Raw genomic sequence first — 27,588 nt, forward strand, 5'->3', positions numbered from 1 at the left:
ATTGCACTGGCAGTTAGTGGTGGCTGAATCCATGGTTACCCGTTTTTACATTCACTAGTTAAATGGAATGCAGCTCTGCTGTGGGTTTCTGGGAGCAAGCTCTTAAGAAACCACAATCCAGCTATCAATCAGACTAATCTGAGAGAAATTAATCTTATAAACATAAGTATTGTTGCATATTAAAAATTGATAGAAAGGGGGCATGGGCTTCTATTGGTTGGAGTTAATTGGAGTTACAAAAGTGGACAAGCCGAGATTTGACTTAGAGCCTCAGAGTGTTCTGTCTGTGGTCTCCATCTGACAGCCATTCACGTTGTGCATCTAAAAAGCTTTCAAGGGTAATACGACCACCCTTGAAAACAAATCCACCACTTTCCAAAATTCTGTGAGCATTTATCTGACCTGAATGTTCTTAGAATCTAAGTAGTGGCTAAATACAGGTTTAACCAGACTGCAATCCTAGCAAAGTAACTTAAACAGTTATATACAAGACAGTAAAACACCAAACAGACAGCACTGGGTAGGATTCAATTAAGACAAAACCTCAGTGGAATGCTCTTTACGAGTAAATTAAAACTGCAAACTAATATGTTTTGAGAGCAAGAACAGTACAAATTCATTCTATTGTCCATGAATTTATGTGGTTAATTCTTTAAAAACATTCCCCAAAGCTAACTTGTTTCTCAAGATGGACATGACCAACCATTACAAATTCTAATAAAAATGTAGAAGTTTTATAGTTTAATGCCCACAGTAATTGTCCCACAAGTCACATCTAAATGCTAAATGAGAACAGCAAATAGTTAAAGCTAACATATTACAACCCCATCTACTGCAAAGTCACTGTATCAGAAGCTAGAATTGATTTGTTTCCTCAGAACGAATTGAAAATGAATGTAACATAACGTCGGAAAAATCCCTCCTGCACTGCTAATCGGATATTGTATAATGGTTGATTGCAGCTTTGCCCTGTACTATTGCTGCCTAAATCATACATACTTACATGTTCTGGGTTCTTCCAAGAGTTTGGTGCAGTTTCAAGGACAAATGTCTTAAGGAAGCCTCTCTACTGTGCAGCAGGGAGCCTAGCTCGGATCTGATGACAAGAGCACAGTGCTAAATCTGACAACAGAGAAGGAAACTTCCTGTGTGAAGAGGAGATCTTGGAAAGTCTCAGGGTTAAAAAGGCTGCTCTAAATGTGCTGGTTGATTTGCTCCCCGGTTGTGTATACACAGTAGCAGCTGATCTGTGTTTGCAGCCCTGCAGAAAGGAACCTTTACTGAAAACCAATGGCATCACATTTCAGCGGAGCTGGTGCCAAGTGCTGGAGAGCAGAGCAACCTTTGACAACTTCACACGATTCACCCCAGCAGACTCACCACAGGTCAGAAAGGAACGTGGAAAGTATCTCCCCACCAGGTTTCATCTCAGGTATGTTAGCGCAGTCCCTGGAAAACCACACACTGTTACTGGTTGGATTCTGACAACAGTGTAAGGTATTCTCGGGACTTCTACGTAGTTCCTGTCTCTTCTGTCCTGACCTACAGTGTACTATATTTTAACAGAAGCTTTAAAATGAATCAGGATTTTTAAAAATGTATTTTCCTCTGCTTCTTATAGAAACCTTTGTATGTAAGGTTCTTCTGTTGTTCCTCAGAAATAAACTGAGGACAAAATAATGTAAGATCGGGTAGTCTGGTATCAACTTCTGCATTCCGTCTCCCAATGCAGAGGCTGGAGTTTTACCATTACCATGTTGTCAGGGGCCATTTTAGTATTGTTCACTAGAAACTGGGGATGGCTGCAAAACTTCACTCCAACAGAACCAACTATTGTAATGAGCTATAGGGATGTTAGGAACAGACAAGCAATGAAGAACATGAAATATTCCACTGTTCAGCAGTGGAATCACCTTCTTTATTATCATCCTTAACATGGAAGATAGTGAAAATTCTAGACCTTACCAACTCTAGTAGTGAAAGTTAAGACAGAATAAGAGACACAAAGAGAGAGACAGAGACAGAAGGTAGGGGCGGCTGCTGGTGGCAGTAACAAACTTAATCCAAGTCATTGGTTAACCACTTCATTAACTGTGAGCTCCTCACTGCCCTTCCTTTCTCTTCTGTCTCTATGACAAGTCTAGGTTATGGTATATTATATGGTATTTTTCACTACTGTGCTTTTTACTTCAAAGGGCAGAAATCAGAACTGACAGTTTAACAAAAGGCCACGTTAAATGTGTCAGGCAGCTCAGGAGAATGTTCCCCTACTTATCTGAAAGCCAGCCCAGGAGCTGCCTGGGCAACTGGTGAATTATCCAAGGTCTTTGTTTTTCATTCTGGCCACACTATTGTTCAGGAATAATGATAATTCTCTTACATCTGAGAGTCCACATAATGTAATGAATACACTCTGGGCTCTGGTGCCAAGTAGATCTAACTTCCTATCTCTACCACTTTCTACCTACATGAGGTTGGAGGTTGCTTAAAAATCTCTGAACTTCTGTTATCTCATCTGTGAAATGGAGACACTACATCTACCATACACAATTTTTTTGTGAAGTTTTAAACAATAACACACGTCAAGGGCTTACCACAGCGCCTGGCATGCATGCATTTACAAACATTTACTGAGCCTCCGCTCAGAGCCAGTCACGGTGCCAGACACTGACGGCACAAAGTCAGTTAAGACATGGTCTCTACCCTCAAGTGCAGTTCCACAAGTGTTACGTATTTCCTCCTTCCCTCCTATAATTTGTGCAGTCTCTGTTTAAATGCTCTGTTTCATTTGATCCTTCCAATAGTTCTGTGAAATAGATGAAGCTACACCCAGCTTACAAATGGGAAAACTTTGGCTTGAAGAGATGAGGGTCACAGTTGGTAAATTGCAGCCTAAACATCAATCCAATTTCTCTGATTCTGTCAATCTGTCAAGTACTCTTTAAGGTATGTGTGTGTGTGTGTGTATATATATATACACATATATATATATGTGTATATACATATGTATATGTGTATGTGTGTATATATATAAGGTATATATATATGAAGTGACCACATAGCATTCATATTTTGCCTTATTTGATATTATACTTATTATCTTCACGGTGTCACGTACACATATAATGCACTTCCCTGCAGGTAGCATAAGTCCCTTAAAGAGAGGCACTATATCTTAAAATTACTTTATATTCTCAAACAGACCTAGCATGATGTTAAAGACATTACCTGTTTAATAAATTTTCCTAAATTGAAAAAAAAAAAAAAAAACCCTCAAGGTGAGTCAATTTTACTATCCAAAATCACCCTCACAGAAAGCTAGAACCCTTCAATAAATGATGGTTTGGAGGTTATATGTGGCCTTCCCGTGCTCTTGCTGTCTGTGTCATTACTTCCAAATAATTATATACATGTCAAAGTTCTTAACACGGACTCATCATCAATCTCCCCTGAAGATCATTTTCTTCCTTTGTTTAGCACATATCCTGTACATTGAAGCCCTGATGAATTTTGGTAAGAGTGATTAAATATTTACTTTCTAATTCAAGCCTGACCTGAAGACATCTCTTGATTTCTGGGTCCACTCCAGTTTCTAGTTTTTGGTTGGTTAGTTGGTTGGTTGGTTAGTTGGTTGGTTGGTTGGTTGGTCGGTTTTTGTTTTTTGTTTTTTTTGTTTGTTTGTTTTTTTTTTTTTGAGAGGGAGTCTCACGCTGTTGCCTAGGCTGGAGTGCAGTGGCGCTATCTCCGCTCAACGCAAGCTCCGCCTCCCGGGTTCACGCCATTCTCCTGCCTCAGCCTCCCGAGTAGCTGGGACTACAGGCACCTGCCACCACGCCCGGCTGATTTTTGTATTTTTATAGAGAAGGGGTTTCACCGTGTTAGCCAGGATGGTCTCGATCTCCTGACCTCGTGATGCGCCCGCCTCGGCCTCCCAAAGTGCTGGGATTCCAGGCGTTAGCCGCCGCGCCCGGCCCCAGTTTCTAGGTTTAACAGTTCACAAAGTGTAGAATTCTGTTGATCATTATCTTGTAAATCAAAGTACAGCATCCAGCAATCTTGAGTAGAGTTTGCTTTTTATACATATATAATCTATACAAATAGCTCGAATTTCTTAAATAATTATTGATCTACTGCTTCATTGTATGCATTAAAATGTAGTCCATTTCTGATGAAAGAATTGATTAGACATTTATCAGTGAATTACAGATAAAAATATTCTTTTTTTTTTTTTTTTTTTCAGACAGAGTTTCGCTCTTGTTGCCCAGGCTGAAGTGCAATGGCACAATCTCAGCTCACCACAACCTCTGCCTCCCGGGTTCAAGCGATTCTCCTGCCTCAGCCTCCCGAGTAGCTGGGATTACAGGCATGTGCCACCACGCCCGGCTAATTTTGTATTTTTTTGTAGAGATAGGGTTTCTCCATGTTGGTCAAGCTGATCTCCAACTCCCAACCTCAGGTGATTCGCCCACCTCGGCCTCCCAAAGTGCTGGGATTACAGGTGTGAGCCACCGTGCCTGGCCAAAAGTATTCTTAAAAGACATGTGTATAGTGTCTAGAACTTGGATTTCAACTAATGTATTACATTCATTAGTTCTTTTTGTTTGGTTGGTCGGCATTTTTTAGAGATGGGGCCTTGTTATGTCACCCAGGCAGATCCCAACTCCAGGCCTCAAACAATCATCAAGCCTCACCCTCCCAAGTAGCTGGGATTACAGGCATAAGCCACTGGACCCAGCACTTACTGTGTGCATTAGTTCTAATCTTATACTGTGGGCATCTTTTAAAATAGAATTTATAATACTCTTTCTAAGTATTTACTACCAAACAATGATTCCTTCAGCCTTAACAAAAATCCAAGAAATTTAGATTAATAGCAACGTCATGGCAAAAGTGCAGATGACAGGCAATATTTGAGATAAAGAACACAATTACTGAATACATTGTTTTTGTTTCCAAAGTCAGTCACTTGTTTGTTTAGACAAGCTGTGGCCATCTGTAAGGGAAAGTAAATATGTTCAAGCACTGGCTGCATACGTTAGAATTATCAGGCTTGCTACCATCTTCGATGTCCAGCTGCCCAGCTGCCCTGCAACTACTTCAGGGAGAAACTAGCAGTTGCCCAGCAACTACTTCCTGCTTGCTCTCTGAAGTACCTCTCTGAAGTACCAACCACAATGCTTGTTCTACAGTGGACAAGAAATGTACCAACCAAAGACCACTCTGGAGCTGAGCAAATTCACCTCAGAATGGTCAGATCTTTTCAGCACAGAGAAATGGTGCACCCAATGACTTGTCTTCACCACCTGAAACCAAGGAACTTTACCGTTTATAAGCACTTTTATACCCAAGAGTCTGATTCAACTCTCATATCCATCTTGAGAAGCAGATGCTTTTATTATTCATATTTTTATAATTATAAAGGTTCAAAGAATTAAATAATTTCTCAAAATCATACAGGCAATAAGTGATCCAGTGGAGATTTTGAAATGAGAGTTCTAATTCCAAAGCCTTTTCTCATAACACACTGTCCTTTCCCTTCAGGGGATATGTGCACACACTAGTTTGCCTCTTTTTCCTTTTGGCTTCACATCCCACAGCTCAGTTAAATACAGACAAAGCTATTCCCCACCCTTATCCCCACCCCTCACCCCTACCCCCCGCTATACACAGCTCACCCTCTTCTACATCCAACTGCTTCCATTTTTTCTTCTCTCACAACTTGGCCAACTATTTCAGAGAATAGCTTTTTTCTATCTCCATTTTTCCTCACTCCGCCTGTTCAATGAATTTAGGTGCCAAAAGCCACATCTTATCACAAGTGATAAACTTAGAAGTATTGCTAATATTTCAGTATATCAGGGAAAGAAAAGTCATATACTTTGCAACCAGCCTCAAAAAGTCCTGAAAGTTTCTAAGAATCTCTTTCAGATACTCTGCAATCATTTCTGTCTCTTTTAAACTTCCTGTTATATGTGAGTTCTTTTAAACATCAACCATTGCAAATCTAGATAAATAATAAACTATCATTCTGTTTTACTGCCTTTGTATTCTGTTTACTACTTGTATCATAATAGAACTGTTCTTTACATTTTGTTCATCACTGATAATATACTATTTCACTCCAATAAGTAAAAATGGGCTTTTATGGTCTAGCCTAGGAAGTAATCAGCATTTAAGATTGTTTTCTGCAGGACCCAAAAAAAGTTGTTTTAAATATCTAATAATTGATTTACAATGAAAAAATTGTAATGCAAACCAGACTCTAAATTTCATGAGGCTTTCATTCCAAAACACAGATACTGAGCTCATTTACTACTCTGCATACTAACATTTCTAGTCAGGGCATAAGGCCATATTTAAGTAAATAGTTAGTTTATAGAATGGAAATAAATAGGCATATGATGAATTGATTGATTCATTATCAATCATTCACTAAACTCAGAATCTCAGGGGTGGAGTAAGTTGGAGACCATCGAGTCAAACCCCTTCATTTTAGAAATGAAGAAACAAAGGTTCACTACTGCCCTCTGATGAAGTGGGTAACTAGCTCATACTACAAACCCAGCTTAGCACCATTTTGAGTGACCTTTAGCTGAGGACTGACATCCGCTAGTATGCACATTAGCTACAAGGAGCACAGTTGTAACTTTGAAGGTGATTGGGCCAAACCATCATCAGGTATTATATCCCAATTCTGCAACCTTAGGAAAATAAATGTTCATACTAAATAGAAAATGAATTTCTAATAACTGAATTAAACTGTTCATCTAAATAGCCAACTTCAGATTTCTCTCCACACATAATAACTTGGAAAAATATATAGCCCATGTTTACTATAGTACTATAGCTACAGTCTCTAAGAAAAGCTATAACTCGCTAACAATTTTCCTGATTTATGTTTGAAAACATACAGGGCATGAAATGATTTCTGCAACCTTACATTTTCCTCAAGAACACTGGTTAGCAGAAGATATATTCCAAAAATCATGTGGGATTGCTTGCTACCTCTACTTCTTTCATAGAAATGTATAATAAGCAATTATACATGCTCCACCAAAAAAAAGTCATTAGGTTTTTTCCCCATTAAGGGAGGAAAGAAAAATGGAAGAATGGATTAAAAAAAACAAAACAAAACAAAACAAGAAACAGGAAAGAAAGAGGAAGGAAGGGAGGGAACGCTGACAAAAGGACCTATTTTCAAATGATGTTTACAATGTAAAAACTGATTGCCTTCTTAAGGAAGAAAGTGCAATAAATATTCTTCTAAAGAACAGCTTGTAGATAATGTATCGTTATAAACTGTAACTCACTACAGAAATGTTAGTTATTCTTGTTGTTAGTACTTAACATATATGGAAATTTGCTTACAACCTGTAACTGTGCTAATAAAAATAGGTATTTGTGAATATAAATTACACTGGTCATAAAATCAGACTTATTAATCTAATATATCTTAGGATGAGATCAAATTTAAACGAACCACTCTGTAACATAGATATCTGGAAACATTGTTTATATTCTATTCCATTAGTATCTATCAGAATAGGAATGCAAAAGTTTTGCTATACATCACATAATGTTGGCAACCTGAATTTAAATCTTCAAACCAGTAAACAATCGCTGTCAGGTATGCATATTTTCCAAGTTAAAAAAAATTTTGTTTGTATCGGAAAAGTAAAATGAGCAAATTCATTCATTAACATCCTTTTAAGTGTCCAGGTTGTTTATTTTAGCAGATGCACCATCAGAAACAGCCATATAAGTAAATAAAATATCTTTGACTCCCCAGTATCTTGCATTTTACCACAGGTGTTCCAAACACATTCAACCTTTTTTGTGTGTGTGATAACTATGATCATTATCTTGTTTAAATGAACAAAGTATCCTTCATAATAGAAATATAAATAAAGGCCTGATTTAAAACTATAAATGATTATTCTTCACAACTATAGGTATCATCAAGCATAATATTATAAATACACCAGTAAACATCTGTATATGGTATACATGTCAAAGAGGAATGGGAGATGAGATTTATCCTCAGTACAGTGCAGGGGGCAAGGTAAGGAGAGACTGGCCTTTCACAATGGGTTGTGAATCAAGGATGAGTAAATGAATGGTATCTAATCTCCAAGAAAAAGAAAATTTCATTCTCTGTGTGATAGACATAAAGAGTGGCAATAATTTCACAGAAATTTTTATCAGGAACATACTACCAAGAATTTTTGCTTCAAGGTTTGCAAGAATTTTTCTGGTTCTCTGAACCATAAGACTGTGTGTATTGACCTCTATTTCAAAAGGCTATATTACTTTCTGCAATCATCTCTTAAAAGAAGGCCCACTGGGCTCTGGCTCTCCCTTTTGGCACCACCACTTATTCCAATACAAAAATCGTATTATAAACTAGGTTCAAAATTATCTAAAGATTGTTCTGGAGAAAGATTTTTTTCTTTCTTTTTCTTCTTTTTTTTCTTCAGACAAAGCCTCGCTCTGTCCTCAGGCTGTAGTGCAGTGGCGCAATCTCGACTGACTGCTATCTCTGCCTCCCGTGTTCAAGCCATTCTCCTGCCTCAGCTTCCTGAGTAGCTGGGATTACAGGTGTGCACCACCACACCCAGCTAATATTTTATTTTTAGTAGAGACAGGGTTTCACCATGTTGGACAGGGTGGTCTCAATCTCCTGACCCCATGATCCGCCTGCATCAGCCTCCCAAAGTGCTGGAATTACAGCCATGAGCCACCATGCCCAGCCGAGAAAGATCTTTAAACTCTCCTACAGCACCACACTCTCATCCACTAGCATGAGAGGGTAAGAACACGTAGAACTTACTTATAATTATTTGCTCTGATTCCTAAAGCCCACTTACTCTACTGGGATGGCAGTGCCAACCTAAAAACTGAATTGCAAAGCCAGATGATTTCCCAGCTTTAACAAACTGACAACAAAGTGACAAGAGAAAACCTCTTCCTTTGCACAAGAAGCCCCGGTACATTATTTTGACTTTATAAAGATATTTTAAATGAATTTTAAAAAATCACAATATTATGAAACTTGATAATCATTACTTAAAAACGACAGACTCTATTGTTCATGGAAAATTTTTCAGTTGATTTTGTCATACTCATGGTTCAATTGAAAGATTCGCCAACCGCTCCCTGGAGAAAAGTGAAGATCTGCATTTAAATGGATATGTAGTATTTCCAAAAGCACAGTACCTAGAAGGCTGATACTGTCAAGGTTTCTCAGTAAGAATAACTCAAATTGCATCAGGTCCATTTCAATGCTGTAGCTATCCCCATTTCATAGGGCTCAAATTATATCCATAACGTTCTTTTCCTCTGTGCATTCTTCATAATATTGTCTCGAAAAGTTTAAATTAAAGCTTGTTCCATCACAAAGTCCTCGCGCTAACAACAAACAACTACTATTGTATGCATCATTTCTGATGTGTACAGAAAAAGACCACAGAAGATAGCTTGGCCAGAAATGTTAAATAATTGAAAAGTATAATGACTTAATAGAGTAGTAAGCTTAGTTTACAATGCAGCCAATTTAAAGCCATAAAAATACTGTGTAAAAATTTTATCTTGTGGTTGACCATTACATATCCTGTCTATTATTCAAAAGTATCTCAATAGCGTTTTTCTTCATTAATGTGGCTTTTGGCATTTCCCTCAAAATCTTCCTATTCCCAGATTTTTCCAACAATTTTGAAACAAATACAGAATTTCTATATTATATCATAAATCCCCTTTACTAGGATAATGACACCTTCAATGTCTAATTGAAACCAATTTCATAGGTCAATCTATAAAGCATACTTTAACCTCCTTGGATGATTTGTTTTGCATCTAACAGAGTCAAGCACACAAGACATTAAAAAAAAAAAAAAAGACTAAAGCTACTTGTATTGACACATCTGTAAACAAAAGAAGAACTTCATAATAACCCCTTTCCTATGACACACTCATCCAAGGATTTGTCTGCATTGGAAAATGGCATAGAGCATCAGAAAAGTTTTGTCTTGAGTGTTCAGCTAAGGTGCATAGCATGTCTGTGCAGAAGAAAAAAGAGACACTTAGGATCCATTTCAAACATAAGCCCATTACCTCTGGCAGGCTCTTGCTAAAATTCTAGCTGCAACTGAAATGTCCCTGTAAACAAGGTTACTGAGAACAGCCCTAGATATTCCTCTCCACAACACTTTCCTAGGAGCCCTTCAGCTGTCTGCCGGGTTAGTTATACCTTATCTTGCTGCACTGCCATTCTCATGCTGATTCACATTCAGAACTCAAAATGAAAGATGAAATATCTTGAAGATCACTTAATATTGAAATACTGTTGCGGTAATAAGTGGTGCTCAGTCAGAGACGGGGACATGACACTCTCTTGGTAACCTTTTAATTTCTGGAAAAATTGTACAGAATAAATTGAGCAGCACACACGGAAACCTAATCGATTGATCTGCTCTATTTTGTTAAAGCAACACCCATCAGAAACTCCCCTGGCTCCCCAGGCAATTCCCGGTAAAGAAGACCAGCAGGTTTCAGTATATACCATGCACGAGGACTTCGATGCTGTTTTGATTTATTAAAGAAAAGGAACGATCTTCTATCTACATTCATCACCCCAGTCAATGGACAGTTTTATGTGCTGTATGATACCATTCTCGATATACACACGTTTAATTCTACTTAATGCAAGTTTGAAGAGTTATGAGAGTTGCTTTAGTAAGAATAACAAGGCCATGCGTAACAGACAAATGTACGCTTAAAAGATCATCCAGGCCTGCTTCTTTATATACTTGATTCTTTTTCTATTTGAAGGAGATGAAACCCCATCAATGTCACTTCATCTCCATCAGTGTTTTCATGTCTCTTCTTCCTGTCAGGCATTCCTCAGCTCAGATTTGAGAATTGTTCAAATTTCCCTCCCTTTCCCACAATGACAGAACTGTTTCTCAGGTTGGTTAACTCATTTTGATAACATCAAATCTGCCGGACAGGAAAAAAAAAAAAAAGAGAGAGAACCCTGAAATCACTCCTCAATCCCATTTTTCTGTCGTTTTCTCTAAGACATTTCCGACTCTTTTTCTCTCTCCTGCTGCTTCTGAATTTGGGCATTTTCCAAACACACTCCCCTATTTGGTCTTTGGGCAGCGTGAGAAACAAACGAGAGTTTTTCTTCAAAACTAGACCAAGTCATTCAGCTGCTCTGAAACATACTTCACAACATCCGCAGGTCTCTTGATCCTGACTTAAAGTATTAAGCAGGAGTGTTTTGAAAGTAGTAGGAGGTCATATGGACCTAACACCTTCTCTTAACCCACATGCTGAGAATTTCTTTTTTTCCTGTCTTTTTTTTTTTTTGAGAGAGAGAGAGGGTGCTATTTTCAACATTGCCCTCTGGTTTATGTTAGTGAAATCATTTGATTTCTGTGTGTGTCTGTGTCTTATTTCACAGCCACTGGTTCTGGTACTACAACACAAACATAGCAAACGTGCTTCCCTAACATAAGCAGACCCATGTGGCAATTCACAACATAACCGAGGCAAGCACAATAAATAAACACATACATAATCATTCCACAGCACTGAGGCATGCGGGGCTTTCTCCAGGCCCTTCCGGACTCTTCCAGAATTGCTCATTAAGATTCTGAAAGGGGGAGGGGGTGCAGCTTGGAAAAGATTGCCGGAAGGGAAGAGAAAGGGAGGAGGGGAGCTTTGCCCTCTGTGTCTTTCTGTCTCTGAGACTCTCCCATCACCAAACAAGGGGTGCAGGGGTCTATCCTGCAGAGGCTCTAACAGACTTGAGGGGTAGAAAGAGGTAGATAGTTTAAAATAGTTAAATGATGATCGGGTGACCTCCGTGCAACTTCAGCGACTCCCTCGGGAAGGTGAAAGGGTTGGGGAGAGAGAAGGGAGGGAAAGAAGCGTAGAGGACAGGAGGGAGACACCTAGGACTACAGCAGCAGCAATCACCAGAAGGATTTTCCAGCCCATGACAGCAGTCCTCAACTCCTGGCACCACCCTCTCCCCAACGACCCCTGCTCCGTATCCCCTCACCCTAACCCCTCCCGTCCCAGCGCCCTAACTCTGCCCTCACTCTTTGCCACTTTACCAAGCACTGAAGTCTATCCAGGAAGGGGGATGGGAGGGGTGTTTAAAGAACAAATCTAATTGCAATTAGAATTTATCTGTGTCTCCAGCACACACGCTGACAGTTTTGCAGTCATGGTAAGGCAAGTCTACAAGAGGTGGGCAGTACTTATGGTTGTGTTATTGAGGGAGGGGTTGCTTTTTTTTTTTTTTTCCAAGAGACTCTAAGCAAGTGAAGGGGGAAGGGGGTAGCAATCTAGATTTCAACCAGGACTGCAAATAAAGAATGCCCCAGATGCAAATGTCTGTCTCCAGATGTTGATGATAAGGATTTGGACCAGTTACCTTGGCAGGGTCAGAACTGCAGCAGGTTAATCAGGTGAGTCGTCGGGGATTTTAAAGAAGCCGAAGCCGGTTTCTTTGGCTATGAAAGTCTACAAAACCCCCATGCAGGAACATTGCACATCTTACACACGCCTCCTTTAACTGGGCTCCCGCGACCTCGGCAGGCGAGGGGGTGCTGGCCGGCCCGCTGCTGGCAAGGGCACGGCCCCCCGCTCTGCCCCCGCGGGCGCGGGGCCGGCCTGGCACCCGGGGTCCGCGTCCCGAGCGGCTGTGCACTCACCGAGCCAGGCTGCGAGGGGCAGAGGGGCGCCCGCGGCTAGTCGGAGCGCCAAGGCGCCTCCCTTTTCTCTTGGTAGCGTCGGTCCGCACTCCCTGTGACCCAGGACGTCATGATGCCTGTCTGTTTTCTCAATGATAACTTGGCAGAAGAAGAGAGAGGCTGCCAGGTTCTCCTCGGGTGGTTACGTGGTATGTGCACGATTCTGTATGCATGCGTTTCTCTCTCTTTTTAAAAATAAATATCTGTATTTTTCTAAAAAAAAATTCCCGGCACTGTCATGATTTGATTGCATTATTGCGTTTGCATAATTGACGCCTCTGGGTGTGTATATATGTGTGCATATGCGTGTGATTTTTTTCCCCTTTAAATCCTGCTGCTCCTGCCGCCGCCGCAGCCGCTGCAAACGGAAAGCAAGCATGCGTTCATCTTTTGTCTTTCATTTTACCTTCAGGGTGACATTCAGTGCCAACTGCTCCCTTTTGACCGTCGCCAATCCCCGCCTGGGCAAAATAAATTTGAAAAACGTGGGGGGAGGGGAAGGAAGAGCCCCCTCAGCCCGAATGCTGGGGTTTCCGTTCCTTCCGCTAGGAATCCCAAACCTACCCAACCCACCTCCCAACCCTGAAAAACCATTTTCCCTTCTACCCACCAGGCCCAGACAGAGAATCGGCACCAAGACAGCGAGGAGCATCCACCCAGGGCCAGACACTCATGTTCGCGGCTCGCACTTGCTGACTTGCATCTCTCAGTTGCATTCCCGGTGTGTAGGCCTCTCACAACTGGAGCTATTTTTGTTTCCCAGAGATGTTCTTTAACGCCTTTTAAAAATGGGGAGGGGGCAGGGAAGAAAGAGCGAGAGACAAATAGAGAGAAAGAGACCCAGAGAGAAGCCCAAACCCCTAGTTGAGAAACTCAGCTGACACATCATAAAATCTGGGGGGCTCCGGGCATCTGGCCCACCAGGTGAGTCTGGAAGGGCAGGAAGGATAACTAGGTTTTGTTTAACTCATTCTACAACAGCGGGAAAACTTTTTTTTTTCAATACAAAGATGTTATTGCTAATTATTCACTATATTTGTCATTTATATAATTATGCTCAGAATAAGCAGGAGTGGTCTCAAGAATAATCCTTAACGTTTATTTCTGAAAATATGAGAATGCATTTTTAGATGGTGTGGCCACATGACAGGTAAAGCACAGATTACTTCTTTTTCTAATGTTTACTTTGTGCTATTTGTACATTGTCTGGGATGTTTTACGTAGCTTCTCTTAATCATAATGTGTATATTACCCAACATGTGGCATCTTCCTGATAAATAAATATCTAGCACCAGGTTTGGCAAATGCTTTGCTCTGCTTTATCAATAATTATCCATTTGGAGTAACAGAATGTTTAGGAATTTTTATTTTCCCCGAACCTGTAGTTGACCTTTGTCACCATCATGTATTGGTGGAGTCACCGTTCCTACTAATTCCAAATGCCTAAAAGATGACAGCAGAGGCCAAGGATGCAAAAAAATTAAGCACGAGGAAAGTTTTGAATCTGAAAAGCACAGCCGATTGAGATAAAAACTTTTGAATTCATCCATAATAATCTGCAGCTGCTTGAAGGTTTAAAAATAGTTTACCTATTTGAGAGGCTGGCTAAGTTTAATGAAAACAGCAAGTAACTTGCTAGATCTTTTCCCTTTAGAGTCACAGTCCAAGAATCATTAGCAAATTCCACAGGGAAGTTATTGTAATTATGCAAAGACCAGATGATCTGAATTGGAGAAACTAGACTAAGAGGGTCTGAGGACTATTGACTGATGTCCAGATCCCAAAACTTGACCTGTGTCTCTCCACCTTGACAATTGGATGTAGCTTCTCTGGCTCGCTTTGCTTATTTGTCCCCTTGGTATGTCAGAAGGATGAATTGGTGCAGTCTTGTCGGGTGCTTAGATGTTACCGGAGTCAAAGATGTTTCTAAAGAGGGCAAAGGCCTATTGAGAACCCAAGGAGAGATTACTATAGATGTTATTGGTAACTTTCCAGTAACTATCCAAGAGGTACTCGTTAATATTCAATCTACCAACCTAGTTCTCCAGCTTTTTTACTTATTAACCTTGGAATTGGACCCTTAAAGACTCACCACAAAGCGAAAGAACCATAACAATTTGACAAACTTTAATCCTCTGAAATGCAATTTTGTTTTGTTCTTTTCAGACAAATATCTTCCAGGCTGTTTGTCACCACTCCACATGCCAGTTCAGGCAGCCAAGTGGTTTCCTTCCCCAGGGGTGAGATGTTTGAGCAACTAACAAAGAGTTGAGGCAGCATACCCAAGAACTCTGGGGTTTGAATAGATCCTTTCTAAGCCCAGATTTTCTAAATCCAGCTCTGCCTAGGAACCGCTCTCTGTTGCTTATTCAAGTTCAAACTCTGCAGACTACTTTCCAGTCTTTATTTTCTGGCTTCACCCAAAATATAATAGTTAATATTGTTGGAGCATGTTCAATTTCACTTCCCAACCAAACCAAAGGGCATAAAAATGCTTACTAAGGTAGATGGAAGACATAGAAGGCAATGCCCTAAACTTTACTCGTGCTTAGACCTTGTAAATCTAATTAAACCTCCTCAACAATATGGGAAGGGAAATATTATTATCCCCATTTCTGTGCCAAGAAAACTGAGGCACCGAGAAGTTGAATAATTTGCTCAAAATTACACAGCTGGGGTTCAAATTCAAGTGCCCTGAGCTCTCACTATCAAGCTGTCTGCTTATCTACCTACCTACCTATTCAACCTTATTTTCAACTACTGTCGTCACTGAGCCATGGTTCAGTCAGGCTGGTCACCCACTGTTCATCTCATACACTCTGTTGACTCATACTGCAATCCCAGTGTCCAAGCATTCGACTCCCTCTTCACTTCCCAATTCCTTTCTGAACAAATACGCATTTTTCCACTTTCTCTTCGGGTTTACCTTAGTGCTAAGTACAACACTGGCTCTCATTAAATACCTTCTGATGCATTAATTGACATAAAATTGCCTTATGGAGATCTAGAATGCCACTTTTCAATTTGACAGAAATTAAAAGTTTTATGTAGCAAAAGTGTTATCCTTTCAGCTGAAGAAATGACAAGCTTATTTCTCCATATTTTAGACAGTCCCTAGAAAACAATTTAGGGAAGCGTTCTACGGGGAGTGGGTTGGGTAAGCAGGTATATAATTGTAGTACTTGAAAAGCTACTGTAAACTTACTTATTATGACTTTATAGCTCTTATGAGTCTTTCTCTGCTATATTTTGAATTTTTGACTGTCAAGGTATTACAATTTCCATTTTGAAAGATAGGAAAACAAATAAGGACTCATAGGCAGGAGATATGTGATCTCATCTTGGAGCTGCTGCTACTGCTCGCTGTGTGACCTCTGGCAAATTATTTAACCATTCTGAGTCTCAGTTCCCTAATTGCACACGGAAGGGTTGAACCAATCTCCGAGGTCCCTCCAGTTCCAAGCTTACAAGTATGACACAGGATGTGAGAGAGAAGGAGAGAGAGACAGAATACTCAGCCTGGAGTGAGACTGGTTTTTTTGAAGGATGTGAAAAAAAATGCTGGAGAGCTCAGGTAAAATTAGCCAAGTTTATGTTTCTAATTCCTGTGTATAGTTAAAGGTAGCTCAGGAGAAAAAAAAAAAAAGAAGTCCATGTAAAAATATCTTCAACCCTACATTTTCCAGTGGGTCATACCTGTAATCCCAGCACTTTGGGAGGCCAAGGCAGGAGGGCCGAATCAACCCAGGATTTTGAGACCAGCCTAGGCGACGTAATGAGACCCCTGTCTCTACAAGAAATAGAAAAAATTAGCAGGGTATGGTGGTGTGTGCCTGTTGTCCCAGCTACTCAGAAGGCTGAGGCAAGAGGATTGCTTGAGCCCAGAACTCAAGGCTGCAGTAAGTGGTGATTGTGCCACTGCACTCCAGCTGAGGTGACAGAGTAAGACCCCGTCTCAAAAAAAAAACAAACAAACAAACAAACATAAAAACCCTACACTTTACAAAACTGTCCTTTTTTATATGAGATAAATTATTATTATTGTATTTCTTATTAATAATACAAATATTATTATTTGAGACAGGGCCTGGCTCTGTATTCCAGGCTGGAGTGCAGTGGCCTGACCATAGCTCACTGTAACCTCAAACTCCTGGGCTCAAGCAATCCTCCTGCCTCAGACTCTGAGGTAGCTAGGACTACAGGTATGTGCCACCACGCCCAGCTATTTTTTTACACTTTTTTGTAAAGATGAGGTCTTGCTATGTTGTCCAGGCTGGTCTCAAACTCCTGGCCTCAGGCGATTCTCCTGCCTTCACCTCCAGAGTTGCTGGAATTACAGGCATAAGCCACTGCACCCAGACCCCAAGATGAAATTATCAATAACCATGTTTACCAGTATCCTACCATATCATTCAAAATGTTATTAGTCATTATTCATGTGTGTCCAAAACTTTCTTTCTAACACTATCAAATTGTTGTGTAGACCTAATTTGATATGAATGGATCCAACCTATTTTGCCTGGATGTCTTCAACTCATGTGTAGCTTGAATTAAATCATGAAGAACAGAGGTCTACAGAGACCTGGGAGCTAGAATCAGAATGAGACTGTATGCATATTTCCTGTTTGTAACTGAGTAAGCCTGTGTTCTTTTCCTTATTTGTCCTCATGTGTTGAACAATTACAACTCATTGACTTTCTCATCAGGTTTTTATTGGGATAAAATGAAGTAGTGGAAATGAGGCAGACTCTACCAAACAACAAAATATTATTATGTCAAGTGTGCCTAATCTTACATCTGAGTTGTGTTTCTGGAAAGTTTACCAAGTTGGCAGAGCATGTAGAGACAAGATTTCAGGTCCCTTGGCTGAGAATCTAAGCTGATTTCCACACATCTTGCTAGTTATAGGATTTCACAAAGTCCTGTAGCTAGTGAAGGGCAGAGTTGAGATGGCTATACAAATAAACTGCCCTCTCCACAGACCATTCTCAAAAGACATGGTACAAACTCTGGGAAAGTAGGCAGCCAATCACACCTCACCCAGGACCAAATTCATTCAAACATCTGTTTAAAATAGAAATGTATATCAAGCCTTTGACAAGAAAACAGTTTCACATGAGGCAAATTCCTTAACCAGGTTCATTATAGCTCTAGGGATCCATGGATGAATTAAGAAACTCTTGAAGTTGTAGGCAAAGTGTGTGTGTGTGTGTGTGTGTGTGTGTGTGTATTGTTCTCAAGAAAAGATCCATAACTTTTGTCGCATTCTCAGAAGGGTGCATGACCCCAGAAAGGTTAAGAACCACTGATGTAAGAATCATTTATTTAAAAATTGAACTTAAAAAAAATAACACATTCATTTAAGCCAAATGTCATCATGGCCACAACATAGATAGTGTATAATAATCACCAGTATTCAGAATGATGGCCTTGAGACACAATAAAAGCCTCAGTCATCAAAGACATTTATTTTCAAGGTATTTTACTTAACTGACATGGGAAAACAAACGAGTCTTTTAGAAAGATTTGCATATTGATTTAAAATGAGGTTTCTGCTTTTGCTTAAGCCAGTTAGGCAAGTATGTGTGTGCTAAGCAAGGTGGATTAGTGTAGAAAACTATGCATTGTTTCAGAAAGCACAGTTAGGAGTACACTGCAGTTGCTGAGGTGGCAAAGAATGGGGTACTGATGCCGGACCACGGCAATGGGGAGGGAGGAGGAACTGGAGGGATATTTGGCAGGAAACTGAAATCAACAGACTTAAATGTCTGGCTTGGGCAACTGAATTAAAGTGGTAGGATATTAAAGAGATACAAATAAAGGTTTTGGTAAGAAAATAATGAATTTGGTTTAAAATGTTAGATTTAAAGGCCTTTGGAACCACCAGATTCCACTGGTCTTGGGAAAGATTTAGAAGAGATTTATGAAGCATGGTGGCACATGCCTGTAGTCCCAGCTACTTGGGAGGATGACTGTGGCCCAGGAGTTTGAGGCTACAATGCACCCTGATCACACCTGTGAATAGCCAGTGCACATCAGCCTGGGCAACACTGCAAGACTCTGTGTCCACATTTAAAACATATATATATATTTTTTTTTTTTTTGTGAGACGGAGTCTCGCTCTGACGCCCGGGCTGGAGTGCAGTGGCCGGATCTCAGCTCACTGAAAGCTCCGCTTCCCGTGTTCTCGCCATTCTCCTACCTCAGCCTCCCGAGTATCTGGGACTACAGGCGCCCGCCACCTCGCCCGGCTAGTTTTTTGTATTTTTTAGTAGAGACGGGGTTTCACCATGTTTGCCAGGATGGTCTCGATCTCCTGACCTCATGATCCACCCGTCTCAGCCTCCCAAAGTGCTGGGATTACAGGCTTGAGCCACCGCGCCCGGCCTAAAACGTATTTTTTTAAAGAAGACATTTGTGACTGAAGACATTTATTTGGGAATCATTAGTAAATAAGTGATGGCTTAAGCTGGTAATAAAAGTGGGAAAAAATTGTAACTGCAGATGACTTAGGAGAGTCTGAAATAAAGCTCCATGTATTTGAATAAGTTCTTATTTTTAAAATATGAAATTATATAACACCCAAGGAAAAATAGTGTTGTGACTTTAAATATTTATAGACAACTGTATTTCTACCATACATTTCTGAAAAAAAACTATCTACCTCAGAATTTTATTTTATATTGTGAGTTTTCTGGAGTTCTTGCATTTCAAGACTCAATTTTCTATTTGAGATAGTGCATTCACTGTCTGGTTTTACAAGGGAGAAAGAGTTTTCCTTGGCAACCAGGTTCAACTGGAAGAAATAATCAAGATGTCACCTGATGCCACAAGCTACCAACTACGTTCTCAGCTATGTGGACCTGCCAGTTGCTGAACCAGCAGAGGAAAGTCAGCATCATGGAAAGAACACTAAACTTAGAACAGTTGAGTGTGAGTATCATTTCTGCCTCTTACTGTGTTTGCGACCCTGGGCAAGTCATTCATCTTCCCAGAACCTGGATTTCCTCCTTAATAACTGCCCTAGCATCCTCCAACAATCCTCAGGTAACAATCCTTAGAGCACTGGTGTTTAGGAGATTGCCCAAGAGGTGGATCGACTGAACACAATCTTATGTTTCAAAAGCCACTTCCTCCAGGATGACGCCTCCCACTGCCCTCCCCATGACAGCCCACTGTGGTTGATCTCTCCTTCCTCTCAACTTCCATCCACACACTGGTATCATGGTATTTACGCTTTAATTATTATTAATATGTCTATCTTTGCTGCCTTTTGTGTAAAAGATGTTTTAGTTATTTTTTTATTCCTAGTGCCTAACACACAGTAGGTGCTCCATAAATGCTAAATGAATAAACAATGATCAAGGAGAACATTTGCCTGCATCTGTTTCAAATCTCTGAAAATGCTTAAGATGAACTGGAAAATGGAAAAAACCTGGGCTAGCCTTACTGCTAGGCCATAGGCTACATACAGATGTTTTGCTTAGAAGGCACCTTTCCAGCCTGGGCAACATGGCAAAACCCCATCTCTACAAACATTTTAAAAATGAACTGGGTGTCGTGTTGTGAACCTGTAGTCCCAGCTACTCAAGAGGCTGAGGTGGGAGGATCAGGATTGTGAATAGGGCTGAAGTTTTGGATTCCTGTCCAGAACATGACAGTTCTTTACACTTTCACAGACTCATAAACTTATCCCTTTTCCTTCAACGAGGATGAGACTACAGTGAGCCATGATCTCACCACTGCACTCCACCCTGTCTAAAAGTCTTAAAAAAGGCACCTCTCTATTATAAAACTCCTACATTTACTGTTTACTCTGCTACCTTATGTGTACAGTTCTTGTAGGGAATAAAGACTGTCATTTCCCAATCAGATTTAAAACTCAGAGGCTGACTTTACGGGCAAGAAAAGAACACTGACTTCATTTGACACTGATATGTAAATGCTCAATACCAGGTTTTGCCAGAAAGCTAAGAAAAAGAAAATGACGGTAGGAGAAGCCACTGTAAACCTAAAGGAGGGCTGCACAACCAAATGTCCTGTTTTCAAATTCCTGAGGAATTTTCCTAAGCGCTCAATGATCGTGTATTTCACTTTCAAAATGGAAATTTTATAATATTTAAGTATCAGGGTTCTTGGGAAAGTTAAATGAGGTAATGCATGTGATCGCATAATCCCTTGTCAAAGTAGGCAGCTGATAAAAGCAATTCTCCTCCCTCTCTTCCTTTCTTTCTTCCTAACTGCTTACCTTCCCATAAGAAAAGAATCAAGTTCATGGATTCATAACCATGATCAACTTGTAAGTATTTCTTTTGGCCAGGCTGCTTAAAAAAAAAAAAAAAAAAAAAATGATCACAGGGATTAATTTATGACTGTGGTTCCTAAACTTTGCCACACATTGGAATCACTTGGAAAGCTTTTTAAAATCCTAATGCCCCAGTCACACCCCATAGCAATTAGTCAAACAACTGAGGGTGGGAACCAGGCAACAGTATTGCTTTACAATCCCCAAGTGATTCTAGTGTGCTCCAAAGTTTGAGAATCACTGGCCAATGTAGGAAAATGGGCCTGTGGCCAGTTAATTTTGTGGACTGGAGCCTGTTGTAAATAGGGCTGAAGTTTTGGATTCTTTTTGAGAACATGACAGTTCGTTACACTTTCACAGACTCATAAAGCTTATCCCTTCTCCTTCAACCCTCCATTGGCAAGCTCTTTATAAATGAACCCTAGACAGAGTCATAACAGTGGATTGACTCTCTGAGTACCGAAAAGCAAATGAAAAAGTACATCATGAAACACTTATATTTGTAGTATTTTACTATTTAGAACGTACTTTAACACCTGATTTTATTTGCTCTTTACAACAAGCCTGCATAGCTGGCTTTATTATTATGCCCAATTTATAGATGATAAAGCCAAAAAGAAAGCTAAGCTTGCTCGGGGACAAAGTGGCACATGCCAGTCTCATAGTGAGGTCGCGGATTCCAGAATCGATGCTCTTCCTGGAGCATTCTGCCTCAGAAGCCCCACTGATGATGGGCAAGTAGGAGTGTATCCACATTTGAAGGTTGCTACAGAGTTACAGTCTAGCTGCTCTACCAGATTAGGAAGGAAAACAGGAAGAAAGGGAGGGTAGTAGGGAGGGAGGGAAATACTGTTCACTACATTTGGAGTTAAATAGGTTCCTTTCCACCAGGCTTTTTCGAATTATTTAATGTGCCTACAATCATTTCCAAAACTTATTATTTCCAACGAGATTGAATGGTGAAACCATTTTTAGCTCAGCATTTCTCAGGACTAACGTCCCATGGAATGTGATTTGATATATGTTGCCATGGTTTTCCTCCGCTCCTTCAAGACTTTGTTAAAGTAGTACCCTCTTAGGGAGGACCACCTATGTCACCTGATTTAAAACAGAAACATCACCTTGCCCCCAGCTCAGTCCTCACCTACTTTCCTGTTTTATTCTTTTTCCTCATAGCCCTTAACACCTTCTAATACACTTCATAGTTTACTTATTTATTTTGTTTACTGTCTCATCTTCTATGTCTGTAAGCTCTATGAGGGCATTCTTCAGGTATTTGTTTTTACATGGTGATATCTCCAGAACCAAGAAAAGTGCCTGGCACAGAGTAGGTGTTCAATAAACATGGGGTCTTAATGAATGACTGGCTAACAAGAAATGTGCCAAGAAAGAAATGCAAATGAAGGTATCTTCTCCACAGTGGCCCTTTGAGAGTATATTTGCTAATCCTACTTATCCCTCATGATGAGCTAATGAAGTGGATATTATTCCTACCTTATAGAAAACTAAAGTGAGAATAACAGCAATTAGATCTGTGAGCAGAGCAAAAAAAATGTTAAGTAAAAACATTGTTAAATTAGAATTAATTCTTTTTAACTTTCTGGGTAATTATTGTGGGATAAAGCATATGTGGTAGATATTTCCAACAGTATCTGTGAAATCAAATATAATATGGACAGCCATGAATTTTACCAAGGACTGGTACATCAGCCCAGGAAGCTATTTTCTAGCCACCAACACCAGACCAGGCTGAGATATAAAATTTCAGATCTCTGGTGCAAAAATGTTCGCCATTGCCTGGATTCAGACTCTCCATCAGTGGAATCAAGATCCTGAGAAACATTCTCTAGAGTTCTAACGGCAGCCAGCCTGTAACACAGGTGTTGGTTGGATCCTCCCCACAATTGTACAAGGACTCCACTATACAGTAACAATGGTTTGCATCCAGGTAGAGCTTTTCTCTGTAAAGGTCAAAGTGCTGTGAACAATTCAAACTTAAGCAGGGATGACGATGGCCCATCAAGCTCAGAAAATGACCCAGTTGACCAATTCCTCTCCAAACACAGAGAATAACAATGAAGTGGAGAATCTATAGTAATAATGTGGGACGAATGCTCTGTTCCTGTACATTTTCTTTTTATCCAGAAAAAAAAAATGCATTTGTGAAATGAGTTATTTAGTAATGAAGGTGGTATTTATTAAACACACCAGAAACTGCAACTCCAAATAAGTATTTCCCTTCAAAATAGTCACTTGGGGAAGCTATGTAATTACTTTAGTGATCCTGAGATTGCTCTAGACATTCTGGGAATTTCTCTTTTAAAATCACCTTCATAGATGGTTTAGGACTCATACAGAAAACCAGTATCATTTCTTTAAGGCTATACTTTATATGACAAAAATACATTTCATTCCCAAGTGAATTTGAGTGGTCAATATAGTCAAGATATCTGGCTAAAAGCACAGCATGCCAGGCTGACCCTAATACTTTATAATAGGTCAGGGCTGGAAATGGGAGTTTGTCTTTGAATAATGGATCACCCCAGGTGATTCCGGTGCATCCAGTTTTCTTCATGAACTGTGGGTTACAGTGCCTTGCTGGAGGACAGTGTTGGAGTCTAAACCTTATCCTGAGCCAGTTAGTTGTATTAGCCAATTCCCGCATTGCTGTAAATACCTGACACTGGGTAATTTATAAAGAAAAGAGGTTTAATTTTGGCTCGCAGTTCTGCAGACTGTACATGAAGCATAGCGCTGGCACCTGCTTCTGGTGAGGACGCAGGAAACTTACAGTCATGGCAGAAGGTGAAGCGTGAGCCAGCACATCACATGGCGAGAGTGGGAGCAAGAGAGAGAGGTGGGAGGTGCCACTCTCTTTTAAACAACCAGATCTTGGGTGAACTCAGAGTGAGAACTTACTCATTACCCCAAGGATGGCACAAAGCCACTCATAAAGAGTCTGCCCCCATGATCCAAACACCTCCAGCCTTAGGGGTTACATTTCAACAGGAGATTTGGAGGGGACAGACATCCAAACCATATCATTAGTCTTCCTCTACTTTATGGCCACAAAGCCTGAACCTCTAACATCTAATCATTCATTCACTGGCATACCATCTTTGGAATGCTTACCATTTGTTTTACAAAGAGGAACCTATTGGTAACGAGAAAGTCAAGCAAAAAGTGTTGATGGTTAGCCTAAAATATGCCTCTACGAGACACACCCTCTTTCTTGCCGGGTTCTTTTGGCCAACTTCATGACTTGAATCTTTTCCTTGGAGACAGTCCAAAAGAGAATAAGGAGCACACACTCTGGAATAAAACTGCCTGCCATCAAACCCTTCCTGACCACCTAATCAGGTAACCTAAGGCGAGTTACTTAATCTGTCTGTGCCTCAGTTTTCCCCATCTGTGAAATGTAGCTAATACCTTTAGGGATGCTGACAGGATTCAGTGAAATAATGTATATGCAATGTTTAGCACAGTGATCATAGCTTTCAACTAATATTAGTCATTATTTTTGAAACGTGTTAATGATTCTTAAATCATTAATTCTAGATCTGAAATCTCAGCCTCTTTCCTTACCATTAGTACATAGATGCCCATGAGCATTTCAAACTGACAAGATAGAAAATTGAATGAATTATTGGCCCAACTTTCTAAATGGTTCTAGCTCCTTGGCTCCAAGTCTTGGCTGAAGGTATCATTATCTGTAGGATAATGTTTCCAAACCAAATCTATCTCAGATTTTTTCTCCTACCTCACTCCACCTCCCACATCAGCAAACACACACACCCACATGCACATTCATTTAGTTATAAAGTCATGTAGATTCTACCTTGACAAGTTTTCTTTCCATTCTTGTGTGTGTATGTGTTTGTGTTTTAAAATAACATTTTATTTTATTTATTTATTTATGTTATTTTATTTTATTTTTATTACTTTTTTTTTTTGAGACGGAGTTTCACTCTTGTTGCCCAGGCTGAAGTGCAATGGCATGGTCTTGGCTCACCGCAACCTCTGCCTCCCAGGTTCAAGCGATTCTCCTGCCTCACCTCCTGAGTAGCTGGGAGTACAGGCATGCACCACCATGCCTGGCTAATTTTGTATTTTTAGTAGAGATGGGGTTTCTCCATGTTAGTTAGACTGGTCTCAAACTCCCAACCTCAGGTGATCCCCCTCGCCTCAGCCTCCCAAAGTGCTGGGATTACAGTCTTGAGCCACCGCGCCTGGCCTAAACCAACATTTTAAAAGAAATTACTACATTCCAGATTTAAACCCTGCATTTGCATCAATTCATAGAAATCTTTTAACAACCTTTTGCAATAGGTGTTGTTACATCCATTTTTAAATCTGTAAAAACAGAAGCACAAAGTGGTTAGGAAACTTGCCGGGCAATCAGCAAGTAAGTATGGGAACTGGGAGTCAATCCCAGCAGCATGGCCCAGAGCTATGCTGCTCACCACCATACATCTTTGCTGCTATTATTTTTAAAATAATAATAATTAATATGTGTTATCAATACAACATACTCTCATGATAATCTTATGATGTACATGCTGTTAAAACTCCTCTTTTACAGATGAGGGAGTTGAAACCCTTAGTGTATGAATTGCCACTTCTCTAGTTTGGGTCTCCATTGTGTACTGCCTAGGCTAATGAAATTACCCTCCCAAGTCTTATCTAAATCTCACTGTGCACACTTTTAAAAAGTTAAAATTTTTCCAATTACTTTACACTCAGACTTCTGAATAACCTTCCCCAAAGCCTGGTTTTTGTCCTTCATTTATTCTTTAACATATATTTGTTAAAAAGTATATTCCAAGCAATGTTTTTCTAATCCATCATTCACAGGTAAATCTGAAATGGCCCTAGCCTACAACAAGCTCTTACTCTTTGGGACAGACTGGCACATAAACATAATTTCTATACATTGTAAAATGTGTCCTGTAGAGGTACACAGAAAAAGGCCTCTAAGGTGGCATGTGGGGGTAGGTGGGAAGAATGGGTCAAAGAAGGCTAAGCACAAGCTGAGAGGTTTATACAGTCAGCCAGGCAGCTGATGGGGGAGAGAGAAGGAGAATAAAGAAGAGAGGGCCTGCTTGGCAGAGGGGAAATATGAACAAATGCACAGAGACCTCTGTGAGCAGGAGACTGCAAATCATACTGTCAAATCATTCTGTCATTCTGTGTCAAAGGGAAGGGACTTAGTGACCCAGTCTGGAAGGCTTGGATTGGAGATTTGTCTTGAAGCTTGGTTTATAGAAAGCACACAGTTTTTACATGTTTATTCTGTTCATTTGAGCTTGCTTGCAGGGAGTGGAAGTTGATTGAGAGTAGAGAACGGAAGCCTCCTCCCTCAGTCAACCTTGGCACTACCACTAGTATAGCTGGAAGATGAAGTGTGAGGCAGACAGTGAGGAGAAAGAGGGTTTCCCAGACAGCTCAGGGAGTCTAGACTTCCTGCTCAATGAGCAACAGTTAAAAGATTTTAGGCCAGGCACCATTGCTCACACCTGTAATCCCAGCACTTTGGGAGGCCAAGGTAGGAGGATCACTTGAGGTCAGGGGTTTGAGACCAGCCTGAGCAGCACAGCAATACCTCATCTCTACAAAAAAAAAAAAAAAAAACCAAAAAAAGGTCAGCCAAGCATGGTGGCATGTGCTTGTGGTCCCAGCTACATGGGAGGCTGAGGAAGGAGGATCACTTCAGCCCAGGCATTTGAGGCTGCAGTGAGCTATGACTGTGCCACTGTATTCCAGCCTTGGTGACAGAGCAAGACTCTGCCTCCAAAAAATAAATAAATAATTAATTAATTAAAAGAATTTTTTAAAGGGAATGATATGATTGTATTTATGTCAATTAATAGAATATTCAGATGACAATGCCCCTCCAAGCCTCACAATTCTAAATGCCCAAAGAAGGAATCAAGCATTAAGGCCCTGAGGTGCCAGCATATTTTCTCTGTTTGAGAAACAGCAAGCAGACTCAAGTGGCTGAAGTGGAATCCAAGGTGGGACAGGGTGGGGTGCTGGAAATAGTAGGAGAAAATATCAGAGAGATGGGAGCCATGGGAAGGTCCTGATGGCAGGATCAACCTCACTTGGCTTATTATGAAAAGAAGCACTGTTTGCTCTGACCCTTGATAGCACATAAAGATACATAACTGTTCCTAGAACAAGGCTTGGCACCCAAAACATCCTCTAATGCTGCTCTTCCCTCAGCACCTATTCCTTGTTAAGCTTCACAAATTCATACTTCTGTTCTTCCACCTTTGACTCAAGAAGAAAATGACCTAAGTCAAAGATGGGACTGTCTTTGTGTCTCTTGTAGCCCCTGTGAACAGTGTGGGTGTGGACAGCACCTTGTTGAGCTACTCAAGGACAGCGCTGGTACCTCTTGAGTTCTTAATTGTGGAAGATGCTGGAAGCTATTGTTTAAAACATAAATGAAATGGAAAAGGAGCAAATAGTAAACCAACATCAACTTGCAGCCAGCATGGTAAAGTGGAAAAACTC

The 27,588-nt window shown here is 40.4% G+C and overlaps 1 protein-coding gene and 1 long non-coding RNA gene across 4 annotated transcripts in view; one reads left to right on the forward strand and one right to left on the reverse strand.

The window, feature by feature from the left end:
* ESRRG (estrogen related receptor gamma) overlaps positions 1-27,588 on the reverse strand; it is a 657,690-nt gene that overhangs the window by 598,800 nt on the left and 31,302 nt on the right. For 2 of the 3 annotated variants that reach the window (XM_033200764.1, XM_033200761.1), the window contains exon 1: positions 12,446-12,562. The exons of the other annotated variant lie outside the window; for it this stretch is intronic. The gene's annotated coding sequence lies outside the window, so the exon portion shown is untranslated. Of the gene's footprint in view, positions 1-12,445; positions 12,563-27,588 lie in introns of those variants that run through there. 3 annotated transcript variants of the gene reach the window in all.
* On the forward strand, positions 1,010-4,289 carry LOC117076843. The gene is made up of 3 exons (XR_004434491.1): positions 1,010-1,432; positions 2,805-2,946; positions 4,241-4,289. It is a non-coding gene; the product is annotated as an uncharacterized LOC117076843 (long non-coding RNA).

This window comes from Trachypithecus francoisi, unplaced genomic scaffold, assembly GCF_009764315.1.
Source record: "Trachypithecus francoisi isolate TF-2019V2 unplaced genomic scaffold, Tfra_2.0 Lachesis_group5, whole genome shotgun sequence".
Classification (NCBI taxonomy): Eukaryota; Metazoa; Chordata; class Mammalia; order Primates; family Cercopithecidae; genus Trachypithecus; species Trachypithecus francoisi.